A 22767-nucleotide genomic window follows, 5' to 3' on the forward strand; every position below is an offset into this window, starting at 1 on the left:
TATGATCTAGTGTTTCAATTAGTATTTGGCTGTTGAAAAGTACAAGATTAGCTTTAGTTCTTTATTGTTATAATTAATCCATACTTCTAAAAACATAAATGTTTCTCCCATGTCAGAATAAAATATCATTCTGCTATTTCTAAATAATGATCTGTTTTTCTTCTAAAGGACACTGAATCTTACCCACGATGGATACCTTTTCACCTGCAAGAAAGGTAGAACTAATTTTGTGATCCATTTCTAGTAGGTATATAAGGTTTATTGGGATATATTCTGTTTACTAATCTCTGCTACATCCATCTTCTTTGACTTTGTTTTCCCTATTAAGTCTAAGATGATATATCTGATATATTGTTAAAATCTGTATAATTCTGCCTCTCTCCTCTCTCTCTCTCTCTCAGAATGACTACATTAATACATAAATAATTTTGACTAGCTATTCAAGGTTTTTATTACATTTATTCTTCCTATAATTACTCCTGAAACTTCCATTTTTATTTGTTTTCCCACTTAAATCATATGATTTCTTTTGGTAATTAGGCATGGTATAATTATATTTTAAAATAGCATGAAAAAATAAGCACACCAGTAGTAATGTTAAAAGTTGTAAAGGAGGAAGAAGGACGAAGAACGGTCTGATGAGTATGCAGAGAGAATGATAAAAGCATCTGGCTCAAGCTAGAGAGAAATTGTGAAATAATATGGAAGACACACAAACCATGACTAATTTTTATTGATGAGACATTCCGCATTTCTCCCTTCCTTCTGATTTTCTTTCTGTCTTAGTTTTTCTTTCCTCAGATATAATTTCTTCACTGAAATCTCCACATTTACTACTCCATTTCTTTTTTAGTATTTTACTCAGTATTAAAAGTACTTTCAAATATGGATGGATATACACAGGTATAAATCAAGAAACTAGATAATGCAAGCAAACCCCCATGGAAGCTACATAGTTACACTTTTACTGCTGTTTGAAATATATATATATATACACATATATATGTGTATATATATATGTGTATCTATATGTGTGTATCTATATATATATATGTATATATATATATATATGTACAATATTGACTACACTTAGTCAAGCCAAGCCAAACTCATTTTATTACCTAGACACTGTTCTCAAAATCACATATGGGAAAGTGAATGTGGGTATAAAGCTCACAGTTCCTGAATAAAATGAGAACATTTTTCAGCAGAAACCCCAAAATGGATGTGTTAGTGAGAACCTACATATGTGTTAAGGGGAACTTAGGAAGAGGTGTGGAGGTGGGAAAGAAACAGCCAGGAAGATTTGTGACCACAACCAATAGATGATGTGATGGGACCAAATATTTCTTAGATTGTGTTAATAATTCATGGTTTCCTTCTGCATTTTGGAATGTGTACATGCACACACGTACATATAAACACACACACACACTTTTATATCAGAGGCATTGAATGTGGGAAGGAGCGATGCTTATATCTCCTAGAGGACATCTGGTAATGCCTGGAAACTCTTGGTTGTTCCAACTTGGGTTAAGGGTCCTATGACATCTGGTTAGCAGAAGCCAACAATGATACTAAAATCCTGTACTGCACAGCACAGCCCCCAGCACAGAGAATTAGCCGGTCCAAAATGTCAACAGTGCTGAGGTCGAGAAACCTGCTATGCATTAGTCCTGTATGACCATCTGCTTGTGCGCTCAGTCATTTACTGCTTTATTGTGGAGCACACTCTGTACATAACTCCCAGGGAAAGGAGGGCACATACTCGTATAAAATATAGTGTGACCCCTCAAAGGGCTCACAGTGAAATCTGGCTTGTAACACATGAACAGGAATCATTTGAAGTCAAATGGTAAGTCCAATTACACTGACATTTAAAAAGTGTTATATAAATATGGGGGAAAAAAAGAGAGCATTTATTCCTCATTTAGAGATCGTTGATCATAAAGTTGTATTTGAATAAGATTTTGAAGGTTGTGGAGATATGACCATAATATATGAGTATGCAACAGACATTTCATTTCAAACACATAAATATGGTTAAAATATCAAGTTCCTTTCATTTAAAGCACAAAGAGAATATAATGATACATTTGTACAAAATTTTCCTTGTTATTTATTCTCAATGTTTATTAGAAAATATGCTTGGAAATGTACTTTATTATCCATTATACTGCCTTGGAATTTGCTACTCTCATTGGCCAAAGGGATTTTTGACTGATGATCTTGAGCTGCATTCAGAAGCATGTGAAATCCAACAGACCAAAATGTGATTTTGCACTTTTCTGTTAAACCAGATCAGCCGGGAAATGCATCCCACTTCAATCAGCTGTGGAAGTTCCACTGAGAGAACAAAGTCTACACATCGGTGGCCTAGTTTACCCACAGCTTTCCTGCACATTTGATCTCTGTGAATACAAACAACATATTTTGATTTTTATTGGGCAAAATGATTAACCTCAGGTTTATTTGCAATAGCATGATGTTTAAAGCAACATGATTAAGAAATTTTAGGATCCTTACTAGATAAAAATAGCATCTGTGTGCTTTGAAACCAGTCTGATCTAAATGGAATAATGAGCCATAGGTCACTCATACTGAGACTCATCCAAACCAGTGCAGTAAATTAAAAATTGGAGAGGGAGTAAATCAGGAAATCCTTATTTTGTTGGGGGCCTTTTAATCATTCTGGAATGTAAGCCATCTTCCTAAAAGTATCTATTTAAATAATTTTAAGATACTGAAAATAAAATAAAAGACATTTTTTTTCAATGAAGCTGAAGTGCTGAAGATCTCCTCCTTTAATCATAGCATTTATGTATTTTATAAATATAGACAGACATTATGAGCTATAATTCAAATGTACATTTGTAAAAAGAAAAGGTTAAACTGTACATATTTAATAATGTCTTAGAAGATTGCATGTGTTCCTTGTTTTATGAACCACATTGTTCAATATCTTACAAGCTGCACTTTAATCCCAATAAAAATTTTTTTAAGTGAAAATGACATTAGGACTCTAAGTGAAAGAGCAGATCTAGCTCTTCCACGCTGCCATGTCAGCTGTTTCCAACTGGCAGATAGAGATCTGCATTCGAGTGTTGCAACTCGGGTCAGAGCCAATGTGTACGGTGCTACCTCAGAAAAGTAATAACTCTTACAACTGCCTGGCTAGAAAAATATCTGATTACAGAAAAGCCTAAATGAATCTGAAGATGGTTTGTCCACACACAGATGTAAAACTGTTATTACTCTGGGCTTCCAGCAAGGTTGGAGGAAGAATGGAAAATTAATGGTGGCCACACCAACAGGCAGAAGGCACTGGTGAAGAGACTGAGTTTCAAGCTGTCTAACTTTTGGGTTGTGTGTTTTTTATATGTTAAATATGGTTCAGAAGATTAAAGTCTTCATTTTCGGCAAAGAAAGGAAATAATGTTTCCTGTCCCATTTGCCAAGCTAAGTGAACAACTGTTCCTGCACAATTAGAATTGTTAATTGATTTGAAAACATAGGGCTTTGAAGGTGGAAAACTGCTGACATTATTTCAATGGGGAAATGCACTCCTGAGAGAGAGTTCTGCAGAACAATTTTTCTCCTTGTTTTGTTGAATATACATCTATAAAAACACTGTGAATCATGCAGTAAAAACTGCTGTGCTGATATCATAAATCTCTGATAATAAAAATTTCATTGTTGAAACAATAAAATAGACTTTTATTATAACACAGAGTATCCACCTAAACATTGTCCTTTTAGCTTCTTCGAGTTAAATGTATGCACAGTTTTACAGTCTATAAACAGATCTGGAATAAAAGTTAATAAATGTCAAAATTTGCATTTCAAAAAATTCTTGCTGCATTTTAGGGAAGATCAATCTATGAACCTTTCAACATTATGTCAAATGAAATGCTAATTGTACCTTTAGGAATTTCAGAGACAGTGACAAGAAACTAAATGCTCTGTTCCTTTGCATCAGCAAGTCGAGGATAATTGTATATCTACTCTTGTGAACTTCTAAGAAAAAAAAGGAAAAAAACCCAGAAAAAAAGGGTTTTCTATTCTTTAACTCAGGAGGGTAAACTCCTTCAGCCACCCTCCATCAATCTACCTTCAAATAAAGTGTGTTAACATGTTGACAGTGGACAAATCACACAGTGCTGCATTTATTCATTTTATAATAGGTTTGTCAAATGAGCTTCAGTTAAATAGATTTAAGAGTAAGAAAAATTTTCAGCCAGAAATAACCGACTTACTCCATTCAAATTGATGTAAGGTTTAAAGGTGTCCTTCTTAAAAGCCTAATCTTTATTAAAAAGCACAATTTTTGAAGGCTAAGTCACAAAAATAAATACCAGGAGCCTCAAAAGTGCTTTTATTTTCCCTAGCCTTAAGATAAAGCACTAATACATCCCTTCCCTTTTCTGTAATAAATCTTGGTCCTGTATCTCTAAGAGATACAAATTATCCTCTATACTGTCTTACAAGTGTGAGTATAGATTGAACCAATGAGCAATGTTATCTAGAAAATAGCACTTAGGGTAAGGTTTGTACCATTTTTTTTTAACATTACCCTATTTGTGGCACTGTCTTCATTTCAGAGTCAGACTGCTTGAAATATTTGGTGCACCTACATAGCAGTGAAAAACGAAGGTCCCTGAAACTCAGAAGCAGCTGATGTTGTTAACCTGCAGCGTTTGGTCACCTATCACCACTTTAAAAGTAAAATAGGCATTTTCACCATCTTCAAATACCATTATAGATAGTGTCAAGTCAAAAGCAAAGATTGCTCCCCTCCACACTTCTGGATCTCCACATTGTCTATTGATATGTATTAGGAATATGAAGCAAAACCACTTCAAGCGTTTAGAAGACTTCATTTACAAAGTATATTACACCGGACCATTTGCAGGCTCAGACTGGACAGCCGATTTGTAATCTTGCCTCTAGTATGGAAGAAAAACACCCCAGCATTCTTGCAGAACAGCCACAGTTTGATTTAATAAATTCTGTTTTAGAAAATTCAGGTGGAAATAATACATATTTCTTGCTCTGCTGGATGACACTATTTTATATGAATTCCAAATTGCCAGAAAATGTTATATTTTAAGTCTTGATTTACTCCACAGATTTTTTTTGTACTTAATTGATGAATTTTTTTATTTTAAATCTTCGAGTGTTAATAAAAATTGGAATTATCTGCAAGTCAATAAAATAAAAATATACTCTATAAAATATATAAGTAAAATATCAGAGGTATGAGTAAATATTATCATAAAACAACAGTTTTAACTTACTTTGAGTGTCAATAATGTTTATGTGAAACAACCCTGTGTCACCAATTGTGGACAGTCTTTTGCACACGTGACTTGCATGACTGAATATAAGTTCTATTTTATTTCTGGGAATAAAACAATATACAGTTAGGGGTAATGAGACAAAAATTAATAAATAGCATGTGTCTGCTTTCAAAAAAGTTTAATATGTAAGAGTGGTTCCCAGACATATATATTATGAGCAATTTATTCAGTGTAAGAAAACAGTAACATCCTATTTTACAGTATGTAATATTTTACAGAAATTTCCCAACTCTCTCTAATATGTACAATTCCCAAAATAAATGCCGAACTAGCAGCTCTTCTGAGAATCCTTGAAGCAAATTTTTCAAGACCAGCTTTGTTATTAATCATCCTGATTTTGTTCATGTTGTTTTATATTGGGGAAAAACAGTTGAATAGGAGACATGTATACTACTAAACAAAATGCTCATCTTTTTCTTAAGAGTCAAAACGGAAGGCTAATAAAGACCATTTAAAATAAAAGGGCCATTACTCTTCAGTTTTATATGAGCTTACATGCTTTCATTGTGCAGAGTGTGTTATTAATTTAACATGCCAGATTCATAGGTTTCTGCAATATCAGGTTTGATGTATTCATTATCGGCACTCAGTACATTAATTCACGCTGAAGTCCGGTAAATCAAAATTATACCATCTGGCTTCCTGTTCTTAATGATGAATTTGATGTAGGGGTGATTAAGATTGTTAGGCTTTTGAATTTTAATGTAAAAATTAGGGGATTAAAAAGGCATTTAGAAATGACCAATAGTTAGAATAAACTTACTGACAGGATCTAATTTGTGTACTTGCTAGTAAAGCTCCATTTTAATTAGCAGCCACAGTCTTTCAGCACAAGCTCAAAGAGACAGAAGTTTAGTGATTAAGAAGATGAAGCTGTTAAATTGATAAATTGACCTTGAAATACTTGTAACTGTGGGGGACGGCCTAGTAACTCAAATTATTAGTGTTTTGCACTGCCACATGTGGAACTGAGTCCGAGAGTGACCCTAGGAACAGAATTTCCCTCTCTCTCTCTCTCTCTCTCTCTCTCTCTCTCTCTCTCTCTCTCTCTCTCTCTCTCTCTCTCTCTCTCTCTCTCTCCCCTCTCTCTCTCTCTGTCTTTTGGCTCACTGTTCTTATCCTGAGGGTAGGAATTGAGCATCAGAGATAAATATAAGAACCTGCAGACCTACCAGTTGGCACTGTAATCGTGGGAAAGTGAAGATTCCATCACTGTTTCAGAACTCCTTGACAGGTGACATTGAATATTATATCTTAACTTGGAAGGACTGGGTTGATCCTCTCAGTTTCTTGCTGCACTGAGTGAGGCTCTCTACATGCCGTAAAGTGTCTAGGAGGGAGACATTTGAGCAGTGAACGAACTCAGGAAACCCAGAGCACAGCTACCAATCCTGTCCCTTTTTTACCACATATCTCAGACTGGAATTCCTGAAAAGGAAGTTTCTAAATATCCGCAATATAGAGCATGTATATAACACATAGTCATAGCACTCAAACTCGACATGAGACTTTTTAATTGAAAGACCAATCTGACATGGATGTTCCTTTGACAGTTAAAATTACCTCTGGTTTTAACAAAAGCACTTGAAATGTTACACCGAACTCATTACACCTTTTCTGCATAAAGAAGTTGAATAGTTAAAATAAGTTAAGACAGAATAGAATCTTAATGTACAATATTATTAGAATAATATAAAGAAACATTCTCATTTTTTTTCTAAGACATAAAACTAGAAGTACAAGAACCCATATAATAGAAAAGTAAGGTTCAAAATAGAATTATTTCCTGAGAAGAAGGAAATAAAAAAAACTACTACCTTGTTTAGTCTCATAAAATGAGGTGCTTAGTTCCTGTGAAATTAATAAATGCAGTCACTAATGCACTAAAATAAAATACAGTCAGAATGACTTCCATCAGAAAACAAGTACATCTGTATATATCAACAACTTGAAGGATTCTGATTCCTGGCAAGTCAAGGAATATTTTAAATCTTATATTTTAGAGGAAATCGAATCTTGACTAACCACTGCAATTTATGTCATTTTAAATAAGATATATTTGAATAAGTATATTTTTCATGCCCTAAAAAGACTGATGTCTTCTTTTATAAGCTCATCCTGTGACACACTTGAGTAGGTAGGTATATTGATTTTTTTTTCTTTTTCTGATGGCAATGAAGTGTAAATGGAAAATATCAGACTTGGCAATCACTTAAACCATGTGAAAATTTCAGAGTGAAGGCTATTAGAGTCACTTTGTGATCTCCCCAGATGACCAGAGGGGGGAGGAAGAAAAAAAACATTTCTACATTTCTTCAGATCCTTTGTGTGACAGCTAAGGAGAATAACATTCTTTCTAATATGCTAGTTTTCGTCTCTAGTTGAGAATAACCTCAGTGCTTTCTTATGTCACTGGCTGAGAGAAGATGAAAGACCCAGCCTTGTGTAAATGGCTTTGTCTAACCATCAGTCTTTAGCTCTGCATGGCAGCTGTACTATTGACATTAGCTTGTGCACTGGGTGAAATTGAAGTGAGTTAAATGTGACCTTGGCTTAGTTGTTGAAGTAGAAATGAACTCTACTGGGAGTGAAAAAAAATAAGACCAGTTTCTCTAACTTCATTTTTTTTAATGAGTTTAACAGCACTCTTAGGATTTGATACATTTTATAAAAATGCTTTATTTCCTTTTCTATTTTATACAGAGTAATCGGCATTTAGTAAGGTTAGCTTGCCCTTTTGTTATGAAATCCTTGTTCCAGGTATTTAAATACTATACTCTTAAAAAAAAAAAGAGCACATTATAACTCATAAATATGGACTTCAAACTTTGATGCATATATATCTTTTGAGTTCAATAATAAATACTGGACCATGGAAACATTTTTAAATGCTTGGTGTTTCTGATGACATCACACTGTCCATTCGATGACATGTGTGTTCCTAAACAACCTGCTGGCAAGTTAAGTACAGTGATATGTGAGACCTCCAGGTAGTCAGGATGGGCTGGAACACTTCTAATACTGCACCTCCTTGCTTTTCAAAACAATGCAAGATAGTGCTGGTATCAAAATAATACAGGACTGCCAGGGATTTAGCTCAGTGGTGCTGCCATCTGCCTCACAAGCGCAAGGTCCCAAGTTCTATCCCTGGTACCAAAAACCAAAGCAAAACAAAACAAGATAATACAGGTGTGATTGTACTTTTTTAACGGCAACAATTCAGAAAATCTTTGGAGTTTTCTTCTTATTTGAACATATCTAACTCACATGTACATGTATATATATATATAAATATAATAATCATATATGTCTATGTGTATTATGTAGTCACGTATACACAGATTAGTGTGATTTTCATGTTAGTTTATAATAATGATATATGAGTAACTACTCACATTTTAAGCTATCAACAAATTTTTCAAAAGAGCCCATGATGGGAGCTTTCATTAGTGTGTCTAATAGAACTTGAGCAAACTTAATCCAATCTATTTATCTTTTGCAATGCATATTTCATCAATATATTTCTCTAATGCCCTATTGTGATATCATTGATGAGTGTTAATGGAGCCTGCATTTTGGCTTCTCTCTTTAGTCACCCACACAATACTTCAATATTCCAAACTTTCTCTGCTTCTCCCTGATATTTTTAGGTGAAAATTATTTCCTAATGATACTCACAGGTATTCACATTCTAGTTCTTAGAACCTATAAATGTGTTTTTTTATTTGGTTAAAGGACTTGAGAAAGATGATTAAGATAGAAATCTTGAGTTGGTGTAATTATCTTATATTATCAGATGGTTCCAAAGTAAACACAAAGGTTCTTATCAGAGAAAGATGAAGATCAGAGTAAGAGAAGAAGATTTAACAATAGAAGCATAAATTAAAGTGTAATGGAACCATAACCCAAGGATTGCAGGCAACCTTCAGAGGCTAGAAAAGGAAAGGCAGGAATCTAATTCTCCCTTAGAATCTTCAGAAGAAACAGAGACCTGCTAACCTAATTTTGAAATTCTGACTTCCAGAATTGTAAGATATTAAATTTGTGTTGTCTTAAAGCATTAAGTTTGGGTAATTTACTATAATAACAAAAGGAAGCTAATGCATAGTTCAGTTGTCCATAGTAATATACACTCTGACATAGCTACTGTTTGATTCAGTATTTTTTTATCAGTTATTTTTTTGTGTGTGTGCTCAAGTGAGCACAACATAATTCCTAGTTATATTTTGGAAAGATTGGTCAGTAAACTTCAAAATTCAAAAAAGGACTTGCCACAATCTTTAAAAATATATGATAAATTGGGAGGCCTGGAGGCAACTCTGCATCCATGTAACCATAAGAAAAAGATATCATGACCATCTACTGAAGTTTACAAGTTTAAACAGAGAAGCGAGGGTGGTCTTTACTTGGGTAAAGCTTGTGGGACAGTGGCTCTGAGGACATCTGGCTAGATGCCATTTCTTCAGAGCACAGGAATAGTTTATGAGGAGGTCTTTTATATAAGCCACAAGGAAAATGAAGCCCGGAGGTTTATGTTTGACTCAACCTGATCACTAGAGGCTACCCAATGGTCACTGATGAACGAGAATTTGAAGGCTAGAATGAGAGAGCTTCTATGCTTATGCCTATATGTATCCATGCTTTCACTTATAGAGTGTATATCATGAACTTTCATGGAAAGGGTGTACATCAAAGAACTTTCCTTTTGGGGCTATGTCCTGCCTTTGATCAGGAGATCTGACTTAGGCTAAATGGGCTATTCTTTTATTTCTCCCTCTCTACTGAGCTGTTAGCTCAGGGAGGTGTCTTGACACAAAAGACTAAGCCTGGACTTTGGTCTTTAAGGTGGATATGCCACTGTGGAACTCCAGTGCTATCCCTTTGAGAATGAACATGCTAGAATAAATAAGTTGTTCCACTTCTCAGAACCTCACTTTTCTACTAAACAGGACTCAAAATGTCTACATTATAGAGTTCTTTGGTGGTGTGAGGGGTGTGTGTGAGGTAGTTTAAAAGGTGTTTTAAAGAGATGAGGTAAGCAAAGTGTCTAACCATGTAAGGCTACCAGTAAATGTGAGTTTCATTTCTCCTAGGTCTCACTTAAAAGAGAGGGGCTATGATCTTTTTGAATTGTCATGGAGGCCTGAAGTTAGCACTTCTTGCATGTACACCTTATTTTGCCTTTCTCTTTGGCCTTCCACGGTCTATTCAGCTTGCTTCCTTCCTCATCATTACCATCTCCATGTATCTAGCATGGAAAGATATTTATATTTATCCCCTAATTCTTCTCTTGGGTCATCTAAACAGAGCCACATTTCAATATTCCCAATTTCCCTTCTCTAATTGCATTTACAGTGAAGAAGAGATAAGTCACCTAATATTTGCTTAATCCCAAGCACAGTGCCATGTATTTCTCCACACACTTAAATACCATATGTACATATTATGATAAGCCATTTAAATATATATATAATACATACCTATATACAAAATCTGGAGCTTTACATACACTTGAATGATAAATATAAGTTATTCTTATTTATGATAAGATAACACACTATTTTTGATATTTTCATATAATGTTACTCTCCAGGTAGAAAAGTAACAAATATATAAAATGGTGAGATCATTTTGGAAAATTAATTAGAATAAGTTGCTTCGCAAATGATTTTAGGAAAGAATATGTTACCAGAATGCTAAAATAGTGAAGACATGAATTTAAAGAGGAACTGACATATAACTCTTGTTGCTTCAGTATTACCTGACCTAATTTGATGCTCATTTATTATGCAACTGGTAGCAATAAAAAGTTTTCAATTGCTGTTCTATATACATATACCATGTGAGGGATCACGCAATGATTTTTCAACTGGTCAGGATGAACTCTACCTCCACTTGTTAGGCATTTATGTGAGGGGTAGTGGGGGTGGGCATCAGAATAATTCAGGGGCTTTTCAAATTGCATCACATTTCATTCAGGTTTTGACAAATTCCCTCAAGGGAAGAAATATCTGTCCTTTCTTAGTGGAGAAGTACACCAGGAATATCCAAAGTCATTTTTCAAGTTGTACCCCGTCCCATCAAAATGGTTAAATGCTCCTCTTGAAAAGGTGCTGACCTTCTGGCATTGGGAATCACCAGGTATGGTGTGAGTGGCTGCTTGTGATGAAGTATGCTAGTATCTTGGTGGTATACTAGCATGGAAAGCTGGCTGAGAACCACTTTCTTCATTAAGCATATCTATACTGTACAAAATTGTCCATAAATTATTATGAGTGTTGGAAAAGAAAGTATATTTCCTGAAGATACATATAGTAAAATGTAATATGATTTCATTACAGATGTATCTGTTACAAATACAGAAATGCATTTTTGAGAACTATATAGAGATTCAAAACAACAACAAATCTCTAAACACAATGGATCAAAAACAGAGATTAAAATTTGATAACATTCAGGAACCACAGTGGACACTTTCAGGCACACCATATATTATGATGGTTTTACTAATTTTACTCTACCTTGATGAGCTAGTACTACCCTATCATACCTCTATTTTTCAGATAGAAAGACTGTCTAATTTGCCTAATTCATACAGTTGTAAGATGGCAGGGTAGATATAGGTTCTAAAAAGGACTTCATTATGCCATCCTTTAGAAACTAACTGGGGATGTATAAAGTACTGGGGAAACAAGGTCCAGAAATCTTCACCATCAAACAGAGAAAAGTTTCCAAATAGAATGAAAAACATTCACAGACATCTGCAGAAATCTGGCAAGAGCTGAGACAAGCAGTAAATGGGCAGAGTGGGTAAGAGAACAAATAGAAAGAGCGTGATACGAGATGTGGGAGTGAGCTGAAGGCAGCTTAATGGAAATAATCTAGGACCGGAGTGAACTCCTGGGTTTAAAACCTAACTGGACAGTAACCTTGAACAACTCCCACTCTCTCAGACTCCTTTCCTTCCTTTTCTTAAATGTAAAACAAGGATTGTGAAGCACTTATATCAGAGAACTGAGGGCTCAACATGTGTCTGGCACAGAAGAAACACACAGTAAAATAACTTTCCTTCTTATTGTCAAGTCAGCAGGGAACAGGCCTTTCTGCTTCTCCAGGGAAGACATACCCCATCTTAGTTGAGGAGTACACAAGGCACAGGTCCACCTCCAGTCCCTTGAACAAGATCTAAGAATGAAGCATACAGTTACCAACTTGGAAGTGCAGCTTTAAGAGAGTAGCTGGCAACAGGTTTGCCTTGATGAACCAGATCCAGGTTCCTTCCCATGAAGGTGAGTGTCCCAGGACCTGGGGGGACCCTTCCCTGTTGAGAAGGTCAGATGGTTTCACATGTGGTGGAAGTGCGAGGCTGAGTGCAAGACCCTAAGATTTGAAAAGGAGACAGTGAGGTTATTGAAAGTCTATAACTCTAGAACAGGTCTCTCACACGATTTTGGAGGATAACTGGAAATCAATTGTACTCATCTATGTAACTTTGACCAACTCTCAATCCTTCTTAGCATAAGAGAACTAGTGCCATGTTTTTTGCTGTGGGTCATATTATCCATGTAAATAAAAATATTTATGGAATGAGAACAATTCCCTGATAAACCCAGGTGAATCATCCTGCTGTCTGGGTGGCCATGGCTATAGTACAGCGAAGGTATGGACATAGCACTGTCTGCACAGAGTAGAGCCTTTCTCTCGAAAGAAGGGATTCATCTATTTACCTGAGGAACCTTTCAAAGATTCTGTTATGATGATAACCAGTGTCTGCACTGTGTACTTGTTTTCACTTGTTATAATGCATTTTCTTTTTCTTTATTTCCAAGCTCAATTGCACTGCATAATTTTATTTTTTTCTCTGTCTTCTCCCACTGGAATATTAGCATCACAGCTGCTCTGTTCACTTATGGATGTGTGTAGCACCTGGGAGAGTAACTAGCACAGAGTCGCACTCACTAAATATGGGCACCCACCTGACCAACCAGATGGTTGAATCATGAGTGATATTTAACCAGGGATTTTGTTCTAACTTCAGGGTTTTACTCTAATTCTACCACCCTTTCTCCCTTTGACCTTGTTTATTACAATTTTTTCAAATTTTAAATTAATCTCAGATTTACAGGGTTGTAAAAGTAGTACAAAGAAATATTGTATATCCTTTACGCATATCACCTAAAAGTTAATATTTTACCATTTGCCTTATTCTCTGTCCTTCCTCAATACATAAAAAATAAGTATCAGCGCTACTATAGAGCAAATTGCAGACACAATGACTTTTTAACTGTAAATATTTTAGTATATATCTCCCCAAATCAAGAATCTCATCATAGTACAATTAACAAATCTGTGAAGTTCTTATTAAAATAAGATGATTTCTAATATGTCAACCTTATTCAGATTACACAAACTGTCCCACTAATGAACTATGTAGCATTTATTTATTTATTTCTCAGGCCCAGGATCCAATCCAAGATATATATTACATAAACTAATTCTTTATTATTCTCATTATTCTCTTTTGATTTAGAACAATCTACCAGAAAATTTTTATTGTTCAAGTCTTTAACATTTTTAAGTACAGTCATTATTTAATCCCCCCAATTTGAGTTTCTCTGATGTATATGCCTGATTAGACTAAATTGGTACATTTTAGATAAAAAATATTAAAATCAATATTGTCTCCTGTTCACTGCATCATATTAGAAAGTACAGTATTTGTGGGCTTTTGTCCCTGTACTAGTTATGCCATACTTAGTAGCTGGTTAAGATGAAAGCAGGCTTTCATCACTAAAGTGCTCTTGTTCTTTGGAATTAGTAAGTGCTTTGAGGGGAGGTACTATGAGACTCTAGATATTCTGTTTCTTATATACCTTCACTCTCATGGTGGGGGCAGTGTTTCATTCAATATGTGTGTATTCTCTATGAATAATTTTAACAGAGAGCTAGTTTCTAGATCTCTTGACTCAGCAACCTAAGAACAAATTGTCCCTTGATTCACCATCTATACAAATCTATTCAACTTGCCATCTCACCTTGGCCACCCTCTTTAAGTTATGGGTGACCTGTATAAGGGTGGGTATGTTTCAGAAAATTATTCATGATACCAGATATGTAGGTCCATAGGAAGCAAGTAGTTTTGTGTGGAAAAAACATTGCTCCTCCCCACCCCAGGTAAAATATTAAATAAAATTCTGAATTTGAATAATATTTTTGGAAACAAAGTGAAGGAAAATAAATGAATGAGCCAAAAATGTTTTAAAATGCAACTTTAAAAATTAAAAGAATCATAAACATATAAAAAAATGTTCAACATCACTGGTCATTAGAGAAATGCAGATGAAAACAACACTGAGATTCCACCTCACCCCAGAAAGAATGGCTGCTATCAAGGAATCAACCAATACCAAATGCTGGTGGAGTGTGGGGAGAAAGGAACCCTTCTCCATTGTGGTGGGAGTGCAGACTGGTGCAACCACTGTGGAAATCAGTACGGAGATATCTTAAAGAACTAGGTCTAGAGGTCCCATTTGACCCAGCTATTCCCCTGCTGGGTATCTTCCCCAAAGAATTAAAAGAATCATACCACAGCAATATATGTGCACCCATGTTTATAGCAGCACAGTTTATAATAGCTAAAGCTTGGAAACAGCCCAAGTGCCCATCAACTGGAAACTGAATAAAGAAGATGTGTTTTTTTTATTAAATGGAGTACTACTCAGCCATAAAGAATGTCAAACTAGAGACATTTACAGCTAAATGGATGCATGTTGAGGTCATACTCTTAAGTGAAATAAATAAGATACACATGTGTAAATACGGAATAGTTTCTCTAGTGTGAGAGACTCAAAGTGTAAATAAGGATTACAATGATTAAAATGAATAACTGATAATTTGAAATAGAAAGAAAAAGTCCAAAGGCATAGGGGAAGTGGGAGGGGAAGGGGAAAGGAAAGAAGGGAAAGGAAAAATTATCAGAAAAGGAAAAAATGGAAACAAAGTCTTTGTAAATAGGGAAGGGAGCACAGGGGATGGGGAAAAAATAAGAACCAAGATACATCATGTACAGGTACAAGCACACAATGATAAATGTAAATGTACTGTATACCTAAAATGTACCAATAAAAGAATTTAAGCCAAAAAAGAGAGAATTAAAAGAATCATACCACAGTGATATATGCACACCCATGCTTGTAGTGGCACAGTTTGTAATAGCTAAAACTTGGAAACAGCCCAATTGCCCATCAACTGGAGACTGGATAAAGAAGATGTTGTTTTTTTATAAAATCGAGTACTACTCAGCCATAAAGAATGAGAAACTGGAGACATTTGTAGCTAAGTGGATGCACATTGAGGCTATACTCTTAAGTGAAATAAATAAGACATACGTGTGTAAATACCAAATAGTTTCTCTGGTGTGAAAAACTAAAAGTGTAAATAAGAATGTATAATTGATATTGTGAAAAAGAAAATGTCTAAAGGAGTAGGGAAAGTGGGAGGGGTAGGGAAAAGGAAAGAAGGGAAAAGAAAAAAATATGAGAAAAGGAAAAAAAATGGAAACAAAGTCTTTGTAAATAGGGAAGGGTGGAGGGAGTGAAGGGAAGGCAGAGGAATGGGAAACAAATACAAACCAAGATGCATCATGTAAAGGTATAAGATCCCAATGATGAATGTAACTCTATTGTATACCTAATATGTACCAATAAACTAAATGGAAAACGTCTCTTTACATTTTCATTTTTCTTACTATTTTCCTGACATGACAGCCAATGAAGTAAACTATAAGTTTTAAGCTTTTCTGCACACTCACAATAAAACAGTTATATGGGTTGTATGGTAAAAAATAATTCATCAATCAAATACCATAAGATGTGGGAAAAAAACACTGTTGAGAACAGAAACCTGGAGATTTCATACTAGTAATGGCATAGAGCAATCTAGTCACACTTTTTCACTTCAATTTAGAAATGAAAATAAAATTTATATTTAGTTTGCCTCCTGTTAGCCAGACACTGAACTAAATAAGACAAAAATTAAAGTCTGTGGGTCACCAATTTGAATTCTCTTTCCCTAGATTTTCATATAGCTGCCACATTCTCATTATCTTAGTTCTGTAATTTACCAAAGATGGACAAAATATTTCTCTGTCCCTAGGTTTCTCCAAAATTAAAGCAAAGGTGTTAATAGTATCCAGATCATAAGATTGAAATGAGAATTAATACAATCATGTATATATCATTCTTTGAAGAGCGCTAGAACAGAGCAAATGCTACCAACAGATTAGCAAGTGTAATTATTTGGTTATTCTATCAAGGATTGACAAGATCATCTCCTATTTTGTCTCACTAAGAGAACTCATTTGATTCAACACATAGTCTGACCTGAAGCTAGGATTTATTTCACTGAGCTAAATCAGCAAGGGAAGAAGTACTTTGGTTAAAGTCTGGAGGAAACCAGACACAAGCTTCTAAGAATCTTCGTCCGGAAGAATGACATAGGATACACTTAATTCCTCCACCAATTAGGTGTGACAACACATGTAAAGTGTTGGCTACCAAGGAGGCTAATTAGAGACCCAGTGCCCAAGATTTCTAAGGGGGGGGGGGGACTCAATCCGATAGACACCTTCTGCCTAGCATGTTCCAAAAGTTCAAGAAGAAAAGCAGGTATGGAACATGAACTACATTATTTTTACAAATCACTTAGGTACAATAAGCTGCTTATAACAGTTCAGGTACTGAAACTCTCCTGAAGTCCAAGCCAGCCAAGAGCCAATCTTGTAAACAAGCCTTTGAAAGGATAGAAGCCCTGCTAGGTTATTCTTTCCTGCCTCACTAAAACTTGCTATTATACTGCTTTCTACAAGGATTCTTGCTGAACACTTAAGTTGTCACTTTCCAATGGAAAAGTAATGTGCCTTTAAAAGATAAATCAAATTGGCTGCTATACGGCAAAGTAAGTTGCATATAACCAGATGTCACTTCTAAACAATGCCTTTAAGCAAATATTGTCCATGTACAATAGAACTAAGACAGTGCAATGATTACCTTCTATGACAACATAAGCCTCTTTTTAGGAATAAATAAGTTAGACTTAATGAAAAGCCTGGATTTAATTCCTCAGTCTCTTGCTTTAACATATAAAAGTTTTCAGTCACACCTCCCACACCCAGTTTAAAAACAGGCTCAACTAGAATTCTGAAGAGGTCAAATGTGTTCAGAGCAGAGAGGTGAATAAGATGAGACCTCCAGTATCAATAATGTTCAGGCAAGTTTTATAGCATCCTTGAATATGCACAGCTAGAAGACTCAAGAATTCATATTTGATAATGTATATGAGACTTACAAATAAGTATGCATTGAGATCTCCAAGCCCTCAACTACTGCTTATGTGTTAAAATATGAAGGGAGTGTATTAATGCCTCATGCTACAAGAGCCATGTGGTCAGATCACTTCATTTCACACCCATGCCAAATTTGGGCTAGGCAGTGAGATCCTGACCTTGAGGAGTTTACAATCTCTGAGGGAAAAATAGACATGTGCTGTGAAAAAAATCCAGTAAGTAACGCACAACAAAAACACGATTAGCAAAGTTCAACAGACACGTTTCAACTTGAAGTATTGTGCTTTGTGAGACTGAGTATATCATTTAGACTTCCCTATTTGTGAAACAGTATAAAATTGTGCCTAAATTGTTATATTTCAATTAAATGTTTTTTAGTGACTCTTTGTAGAATTTATGAAGGTGGTAAAGATAGAGGAGGTGGCTATGATCTCTCATATCATTTTTTAAAAATAATTCAAAGATCCTAGGACATCTGAAATACTAAGAATATTTTCAAGCACCAAATTAAATTTTGCTCTGGGAAATAAAGATAATAAGGGTGATTCCTTTAACCTTAGAATTACTCTAAGGATAGTATGATCAACATGTGTCTGTTGTGGGTATCAAAGGCAAGGTTAGTAAAGATGGTGATTTCCTTTTCCATTGAAATATATCATTAAAAGAAAAATGATTCCAGTATTAACTCTTCTTCCTTGCTTCATTCAAAACTAGTAGAACGGTCAGTTAGTTTCGGATTTGTAACAGCCTGTAATAGTGCTACAAAAATTAAGTAAGAGTCCCTAAATAATTGGCTTCAAATTTTATTGGAAAAGACATTTAACAATTACTAAGTCATTAATATAGAATATTAAAGAGAAGTTCCACATTATCTTACATAGAATTTGAAGACTGAGCAAAGAATCTAGCTGGACAGAGACTTTGCCCTGTAGGTTGAGAAATCTTAAGATGCCTAGAAAGCCCAGGGTAAGGTTGGGTGAATTGATGCTTGGCTATTAATTGGTATGAAGAAAGTGTAGAGTGTGGTGAGGAAAGTTATTGCTTTTCTTCTGAAACAAAAATGAAGAGCTTCTTCTTATGCAAAAATAATTTTACTTGCTATAAAATGAAGCTTAATAGAGTATATCTCATGAATTTACCAACATTCACATAAATTAGATTTGAATAAAATTATGCTTTTAAAAAATCCATGTGGTAGCACATAGTAAAGGACTGAATTACTGGGTATTTTGACTTGAATTATCTTCTAAATCCGATAACAAAGCTATCAAGGAGATGAAAATTAGAACATCTTAAATCAATTGGATTATTGCCAAGAAAAAGAATATAAATGATGACTTTGCACTTCAGACAATATTATCTATAAGGTCCATTTCATCTCTAAGTTTCTATGAAATACTAATTTTAAGAATCTCAAATGCTTAAAATATTACACTAGTCTATTATGAGGGAAAACCACTTTAGGGAGGATATAAGAGCTTATTGGAGAATCCAAAATCCAAGGGAGGAGGTTTTAAACTGTAAAAAAAAAATCACATATTTCTCTATTATTTTCTATTTATTTTTCAAGAAAGATTTTGCATTTGCTTTCCCCTTATGTGCTCACATCTCTTGTTAATGGGTTATTTTGTAATTGAAGATTTTTAAAATAGACAATCAAAGAGCATTCCCTTGTAATGGCTATTGTTCAAAAATAAAGTCAAAATACATATACCTTTTTTATGTCATCTCTTTTTATCTCATTTCCTAATCCATCACCTGAGGAATACTATGGAAGCTACTCCTCAGCTGGAAGTTCCACCAACATTTTTCATGAATCTTTGCATGTTTCATGATGTTCAATCTTAAGGATGTCCCCAAAACCAATTTGAAAAAATGAAATTAACTGAAGCATATTTCAGAATGACTCAGGATCTTGGTTGTTTCTGAATATTTCTACTATTGAAAAGAATTTAGAACAAAAGATTAAGAAATTTGAAATCCAGTATCAACAACAACAATAAAAGAAATTATTCCTTGTTCACTAAATTAATAAACTTCTCACATCTGCTTCCCAGGATATATCCTAGTCATCCATACCCAGCTAAGCCTCATCAGGTATTTATGACCACATAGATAATGCATTCATGGAAGACATTATCTTCGACATCATGAGAAATTACCCAATAATACATTTAAGCTGTCTTTCCAGATTGGTTATGGAATTTTATATGTTCTCCATCTTCATTCCTCCAATATTCACCTCAGTAATGTATATCCCAGAAGATAAGACTGAAATTAATAATTTCTCTCATTTAACACAGGAAATTTTTGTTGTTGGAGTTGTTGGTCCCTGAGTCATAAGGCAAGAAAAAAAATATAAAGTTCTAAAAACAACACATGTATCTCTGTTTTTCTTTTGTAACACTGTAATCAAAGTTGATTTAATAACCTCAACTTTTATCACTCTAATACTTCATTGACTTCAGGATAAAGTTAGAAGCTTTAGCATCTCATTCACACATTCAGCCTATCTTTCTGGTGATACCTCTTTTTCCTTTTCTCACGTGTCTATCTATAACTGTTCAAATTACACATCACACAAATCACGATTTAAAATTTTACAGAAAAGAAGAAATACAATGTTCTAGGTTGGAATAAGTTTAGAATGGATCGTTCAAAGTATGTAACTTGATTAAACATCATCTAAAATACAGGGCAAAGGAATAGTATATACACAGAGGTAAGAAGACAAACGGACAAGTACAGATGTTTTCTCTGAAAATTACCTCAGGAAATATGAAATGGGCCCTGGGCAGAAAGAGAAAATGCTTCCTGTTGTGGTCTTCCCAACTTACTTTGTTCCCTGGCCACCAAGAATTAAGCAGCTTTCCTCCATCCTACCTTCAGCCATGGTATTTCTGTCTTGGAGCCAGCAAACCATGAGCTAAAACCTTTGAACCGTGGACTCAAATCCCTCTCCCCGCCCCCACACACACAAACACACTTTAAATTGCAGATATTTCTTATTTTGTGCCAGCACTGGGAAAGCTCACCAAAACCCTTCCTTTGTTTTCCGGGGCCTGGATTTCAAGGAAGGGAGCTATCTGGAGACTCTGATGGAGACTGAAGAGTTCCACTCACATTATACATAAAGAAGTTTAAGAAGTTTTGCAGAAATTCTGGATTAAGTCTGGATTAGATTATAGTTGGTTTCGAAAGATAACCATTTCTGATAATAATTTTAAATTAATTTGAATATATATTCTTTCATAGCAAATCCTCTTTAATGTTTTGGTAAAAATCAAATTCTTGTCTTTGAGGAAAATAAAGCAGGAGCTCATGTTTATAGTTGGAACAATGTTATAAACTTGAAGAAGTCAATAACAAGAGGTGATCTATGCACATGCTGAATACTGCCACTAGTGAGTGCCACAAAGGATTTGTAGGAAAATGCAAGCTTTACTTAAGTTTCCCAGGAATTATTAAGGGCAAGATGACTGAAAGAACAAATATACTTGTGAGATCTTGAGCTGACTAGTATTTGATAAATAAAATAAAATTATTTGTAGTCACAACATGTAAAGATATCTGAGATATAAGCCATCTATGTTAGAATTTTAAAATTGAAAAATGCTGTGATACTTACAACTTCCTATAGTGAATATTTTCAAAGATAGAAATTGCAGAATTGTTTCTATTTTATATTTTATCATATATATTATTTTCAATATCTTCAAAGTATTAACTATGTATACACCAATCTCTTTATTCTTACCAATGATCTTAGATATATTTTAATGCATTCATTTTCCTCTTAATCCATTCTTATTTACTTCCTTTCATTATCAAAGGAAAAAGTACACCCCTTTCACAAAGTAAATGATTTATCTATATGATATTCTACATGCTTTTTCACTTCATTGGAGAGTTTATGCAATTATTCTCCCTCTGTCTTTTACTTTTCAAATATTTATTACCACTGAGTCATAATACTTACTATATAAACATATTTTCTCCCAAAAGGAATAAAATAAGTAACTAGATTGACCTGATATTTCTGAAACATTGCCCCCCATAACAGTGAAATACACATCCATCTTAAATATTCATGAAACATCCTCCAGAAGAGACCATGTATTGGGTGACAAAACAACTCTCAATGAATATTAAAGGAGTGAAATCATACAAGATCTATTCTCCAACCACAATGTAATGCAAATAAAAAGCAGTAATAGAAGGATAACAAGTATGTGGGTATTAACTAATATATTATCTAATAATAATGGATTAAAAGAGAAAATACAAAGAAAATTTTAAAATACTTTGTTTTGATAGGACTGAAAATGAAAACAGAACATTCCCAAGATTAAAAGCTTTTCAATTGAAAACATTTCAACTGAAAGGTCAGGAATAACACAAGGATGTCCACTCTTGCCACTTTTATTCAACACTGTTGTGAGAGTACAGACAAAGCAATTAGGTAAGAAAAAAAAACATACACAAAAGAGATCTGCTGACACCCTACCAAGGTCACAAGTCACCAGGAACACGCCCATTCAGCCTGCCACAGACAGCCACCTGGGTCCACCTACAAAGACGCAGAGGACACCAGACCACCAGACCACGGTACTGGGTCCTGCTGCTCCTGGCCCAAAGGTAGGGCCTTCTGAGCCGCCATCCCACTGCTCCTGGTCCAAAGGAAAGGGCTTCCTGGCCACCATCCCTCCCACTGCTCCCAGCCCAGAGGAAGGGGCTTCGGGGCCACCATCCCTCCCGCCACTCCCAACTCAGAGGTAGGGGATTCTGAGCCGCTGTCCTACTGCTCCTGGCCCAGAGGAAGGGGCTTCCTGGCCACCATCCCTCCTGCTACCACCAGCCCAGAGGAAAGGGATTTTGGGCTGCCTTTTGTCCCACTGCTCCAGGCCCAGAAGAAGGGGCTTCTGGGCCATCATCCCTACAGCTGCTCCCACCCCTGTCCCACCTCTTCCAGCTCAGAGGAGGTGATCCTTGCAGGAGCCAACAGCACCCCCCTGCCTCCCCAGTGGAAATGAGAAAAAACAGAAATAAGTCTCAAAACCAGAA

At 35.2% G+C, this 22767-nt stretch overlaps 1 long non-coding RNA gene across 2 annotated transcripts; it reads right to left on the reverse strand.

Annotated features, from left to right (window-relative positions):
• Window positions 1-1126: 1126 nt before the first annotated feature.
• LOC101724410 (uncharacterized) lies at window positions 1127-20612 on the reverse strand. 2 transcript variants are annotated; one of them, XR_002395159.2, is made up of 4 exons: window positions 20541-20612; window positions 6533-6690; window positions 5298-5401; window positions 1127-2411 (listed from the first exon to the last, which is right to left on the reverse strand). It is a non-coding gene; the product is annotated as an uncharacterized LOC101724410 (long non-coding RNA). The 2 variants fall into 2 exon arrangements; XR_002395160.2 differs by having other exon boundaries at window positions 20472-20602.
• Window positions 20613-22767: the final 2155 nt, after the last annotated feature.

Source organism: Heterocephalus glaber, unplaced genomic scaffold (genome assembly GCF_053883595.1).
Source record: "Heterocephalus glaber isolate CG9 unplaced genomic scaffold, H.glaber_assembly_v1.0 deba00001577, whole genome shotgun sequence".
Taxonomy (NCBI): domain Eukaryota; kingdom Metazoa; phylum Chordata; class Mammalia; order Rodentia; family Bathyergidae; genus Heterocephalus; species Heterocephalus glaber.